The sequence below is a fragment of the Lepidochelys kempii genome, chromosome 2 (genome assembly GCF_965140285.1).
Source record: "Lepidochelys kempii isolate rLepKem1 chromosome 2, rLepKem1.hap1, whole genome shotgun sequence".
NCBI lineage: Eukaryota > Metazoa > Chordata > Testudines > Cheloniidae > Lepidochelys > Lepidochelys kempii.
Window position 1 is genome coordinate 21,347,963 of NC_136381.1, and position 5,068 is coordinate 21,353,030.

Here is a 5,068-nt window from a genome sequence, read left to right on the forward strand (position 1 = left end):
GAGGCTCCGCCCCTGGAGGCTGAATTTGAACAGCCAGAGACCAGGCTATTAGAGGGGTGCAGCGTGAGGCCATAAGGATCAAGGATGCCTTGAGGCAGCAATCTGAAACTGAAAGCCACTCATATTTGTTGCTATGCTTGGGAGTGCAGTGCTTGTAATGCTAGGAGGTGATTGTGATTGGTGCAGACCATGCACTGTGAAGATTTAAGAAACTTGCCTGTTGCTTTTCAGGGCTCTGTTTGCTTTCAATGAATGGAATAAAGATTGCTTGCAAACCAAAACAATTCTTTTATTAAAAAACAACAATTGGGGGCAGAGAGACAAACAAAAAAACACATGAGCACTGTGGGGGATGAGGGAAGAGAGGGTCCCAGGAGGAGGTGGAGTCCTGGGACTGTTAAAGATTTGTGTATGTCCAGGTATCGTATGGAACCTTGTCCTTTGGAATACAGTGCAGCAGGTACTGTACTTCAGCAGGGCTAAACTTCAGAGGGACGGGTGTTGAGTGCCATGGGTACTGGGAGTCCGCAGGGCTGGACTGATGGGGCAGGAGTGGAATGCAGCGGGTACAGATTGGAGCCAGGAGGTTGATAACAGCATGTTGATGGTGTTTGGGGGGCATATGGGAGTTTGCAACAGCAGCTACAGGGGAGGGCGGGCACGGAGCTGCTCCATTTGCAATGCTAGTAGCACCCGGAGTGTGTCCACCTGGCACTCCATAACGTTTAAGAGCCGCTCCGTGGCTTTGTTCTGGCACTCCGCATTCTCCTTTCGGTCCCTCTCCTTGCTGTCCTGCCACTCCTTCAATTCTTGCTTTTCAGCCGTGGAGTGCATCATAACTTCATACAGAAAGTCCTCTTTAGTTTTTTGTGGCCGCTTTCTAATTCTGCGCAGCTGTTCAGCTGGCGATAACAAAGAGGAAGGCTGGGCTCCCAAGGTCATATCTGTGAAGACAAAATGCAACATTTTACAGAAGCAGTATTATTTGCAACACACAGACCACTGATTCAGTGATTTAAAACACAGGCAGTATTCACATACCTGTAACTAACTTGCTGACCCCAGGCAAGCACGTATAAGCCACAAGTCCCCAAAATGGTGAGTAATCGCAGGGGCAGGGTAAATCAGTGTTCCAGGACCTTGCTGTACTCTGGGCACATGGCTTTTGGGGAGAGCCAGCACAGTAGGGGGGGCCTGAAATCATTACTGTCCCCACATTTTCCACAGGCCGTGTTCATTATGGAAGATATCTCTCTGATGAGGGTGAGCAAGGAATCAAAGGAGGGTCTTCCCCAAGACTGCGGCTTCTGCCCTGGCCCTTATGCGGCTCGCCTGTGTACAGCAATGGTCCCTCCCCCTGCCCCTCCCAGCTCCGCCCGCCCCCCATGACAGCAGAGTGGCATGGGAAAACAAAGCAGCTCTGGCAAAAAACCTGCGGCAGCGGATTGCCCCGTATCTAGACTCCAGGAGAGTTTTGTGGAGATCTCTGAGGCAGATTCCTGTGAAGTGAGAGAGTCAATCAACACCCTGTTCCGCCGCTCAGATTAGGAATGTGGTGGTACGCACATCATACAGACACAAGCCTGCTTTCTGCTCCCTCCTTCCCCCAGCAACTCATTTCAGCGATTCCCAAAATCAAAACCACTTACCAGGGGCCTCCTCTGCTGTTTGTGCTTCGCCATTCTCTGACAGCTGTGACTGGCTAGCCTCCTCCGAGGTAGAGAAGAGCTCCTGGCTGCTTGAATCTCTGACCTCCTAGTCGTCCTCTGCCTTTGGGTCCCCCTCCACATCCTCATCCAAGATTTCCTCCTCCTGGCTCAGTCCACTCTCGACTGACATGTGAGCCAATGAATTATCCACAGGGGCCTTCACAGTGGAGGTGGGGTCGCCACCGAGTATCACGTTCAGCTCGTGGGCACAGCACTGGAGCGGCGGTTTGCCTCCTGCACCTTGTGGTAGGCGGATGCAGCTCCTTCACTTTGACCTTGCACTGCAGTGTGTCCCGGTCATGACTCCTTTCTGTCATGCATCGTGAAATCTGTCCGTAGGTATCATATTTCCTACGGCTGGAGCGCAGCTGGGACTGGACAGCCTCCTGTCCCCGAATGCCGATGAGCTCCAGCAGCTCGGCATTGCTCCAAGCGGGGAATTGCCTGGTGCGTGGAGCAGGCCTGGCCACCTGGAAAAATGCCCAGAGCCCACTGCACGCGTCACTGAACAAACAGGAAGGGGACTTTCAAAATTCCCAAGGAATGTAAAGGGCGGGGCTAATGGTTGGTCAGCTGAGGGCAGGGCAGAAGAGTTCAAATCGAAGACCAGAGAGGCGAGAGCAGGCATTGTGGGACACCTCCCGGAGGCCAGTTGCGCGCTGCCATCGACCAGGGTGTCTACAGTGGCACTACGGCGCTGTAGCCCTGGCACGGAAAGCTCCGCGCCTCTTGTCGGGGTGGTTTTTTTTTTACAGTGCTGCAACTGCGCAGTCTCTGCGTGCTGAGTGGCTTGGCAGCGTGGGCGCCTCGGGGGTTACACCACAGAAAGCTGCTTTAGTGCGCTGTAACTTGCCAGTGTGGAGAAGGCCTTAGAGAGAACACTGCGGGGACTCAGAAAAAATACACAAAGCGCTGAGCCTAGGTTACATGCAGAAAAGGGGGAGATTTGGGGGCATAGATGAAAAGAAGGGGTCAAACCCAGGGAAGGGCTAGCAGCGTATAGAGAAGTTCCCACTCTACCTGTCGTACTTATGTGGCCCCATCACCATGGTATCTAAGGCTGCACTTCACAATCTCAAACCTGTTTCTCCTCCCAGCCCCGCAGTACAAATGGGGCACTGAGGCACACACAGACTAAGGGCCAGATTTTCAAAGGTATTTAGGTGCCTAGTAGATTTTCAAATGCACTTAGAAGGTTTGGTGCTTTGTAAACCCCACTAGATATCTAGCTGCATCTTTGGGTGCCTAAAAACCTTTGAAATTCTGTCCTTAAAGCACTGGCCTGGGGTCAGACAGAAAGTCCATGGGGTGGACACAACCCAGGTCTTTCTGAGCTAGCTCCCTAAACCAGCAGACCAGCCACTCTCTCTCTCTGCTGCATGCTGCAAAAGAAGAGGACTCTGATAGACTGGAGCAAAACCAAGGCAGCCAGTTCTCTGAGATTCCAGCAAATGGTCCCAGGATAGATGTCCTGGTTAACAGCATGAAAAGCAGCACAGAAGTTAGGGAGAATGAGAGTCAGATGAGAGGAAATCACTTAACTCCCAAGGGGTGGTAGGTTCAGCCGCATGCTGGGTTGTACAGCAATGGCTGCTGTGCAATTTTACTTTTTAACTGAAAACCATTTTGTTCAGTCATTTTTTGTTCTGAGTTTGAGAAAAGAAAGGAATAAGAAAGTGTCATATAAGTATCAGATGTGTTTATGCCTCAAATTCTTAGGGTTTCAGCTGTATTCAGGTCAATTCCAGAACAAAGAACAGAAACTGCATCCACAGAGTCCATAAAGTCAACGATTAGTGTCATGATTAGCATTATTCACTGGGCACCATTCAGCACTGTTCAGAATATGACAGAAAATCCAGTCCCTAAGCCAAATGCATATAAGAGGTGTAACTCTGGGTAAGATGACTCGGATATTTAAGTGTGAAGTGTATAGTTATTGACCAAACATGTTATCACATGGTCACTGTGATGTTTATATCTATGAGTGGAGGCACTGATGGCAATAGAAGTTTTAGTTAGAAGATTTGACCCTCCAACTTTTTTTCTAAAGGAAAAGCTGTCCAGAGTTCCTGTGCCAGTTTATTTTCCTTTCCTGCCTGCGGTGGCCCTGATATACCTTAGAAGTCTCAGGGGTTTTTTCAACTTTAAAATATAGAATTTTCTTGGTGTTTGGTTTTAAATATTCTGTGAGAACTGTAACTCAGTCGCTGTAGTGTTGTGTTTAAGAGCCTTCTGGAAAGTAACTAGCCTTTCAACAGAAGTAAAAGCAGTGTTGCCAATTCTCATGATTTTGTCATGAGTCTCATGATAATTGTTCTCCTTAAAGCCCCAGCTCCTGGAGTCAAGTGGATATGTGATGATTTCAGCCTTCGTGCTTAAAGAAAAATGAAGGTTCTAGTCCTCGTGGCTGTGGAGAAAGCTTCAAAATGTGACCCCAGTGCACCCTAAAGGCCAGGGGTGAAAGTAATAATAAATTCTTACAGGTACGGGGGGCCGGTTCCAGCCCCTGGAAGGGGCAGGGCTTTGGGCGGAAGGGGTGGGGCTGGGAGGGTCAGTAATCCAAATTTTCAACAGTTGTTTCAATTGTTATATTCAAGAGTTAGTAACAAAGAATATACATTAAAATTTAAAACCTAACCAGTGTTACTTAAGTGACTTGACACAAGATGTGAGAACATGTTAGTATTAGAGCTGAGTGGATCGAATATTTATTAAAGCCTCTTTTTTTATATAGGAATTAGATACAGTGCTTCTATAAGCTAATTACTAAGTTATCTGCAAAAAAACCCTAGAGTTTCCAGGTGCCTAAGCAGCCCTTGGAATCATGGTTAAAGTTCCCCCTCCCAAAAAAATCTGAAATGGTGCCCCTGGTAAGGGGGCCGGGAATGGAGCCACAGCCAGGGGCTGAGGCTGCGGCCGGGAGTGGAGCCCTGGCTGGAGCACCGGGCTGGGGTTGGGAGAGGAGCCCTGGGCAGGGGTCAGGAGCAAGGACCGCTGCTGGAGGGAGAGTGTGGCTGGGTGGCACTCCCTTGCCCCTCATGGGGGCTGGATCAGGCCCACCATGCCCCGCCCAAGATTTCCTCCCCACAATTTGGGGACCGTTGGTCTACACAGACACTGCGTTGACCTAACTACACTAACATAAGCCTTACGCCTCTCGTGGAGGCGGAGTTATGATGTCAGTGTAGTAGGGCACTTACATCCATGGGAGGAAGGCTGTAGTGTCTAAGATGCCTTATGTTGACCTAACTGGGTAGTGTAGATCAGCCCTGAGGCATTTAACTCCAGGAGAGGGTTCGCAGCTGAAGAAGTGGAGTTAGGTGATGAACACTCTGAGGGGCTTGGGGCTTAGGACA

At 49.6% G+C, this 5,068-nt stretch overlaps 1 long non-coding RNA gene across 1 annotated transcript; it reads right to left on the minus strand.

The window, feature by feature from the left end:
* Positions 1–268: 268 nt before the first annotated feature.
* LOC140905848 (uncharacterized) lies at positions 269–2,056 on the minus strand. The gene is made up of 2 exons (XR_012156963.2): positions 1,650–2,056; positions 269–944 (listed from the first exon to the last, which is right to left on the minus strand). It is a non-coding gene; the product is annotated as an uncharacterized LOC140905848 (long non-coding RNA).
* Between the last annotated feature and the right edge of the window lie 3,012 nt (positions 2,057–5,068).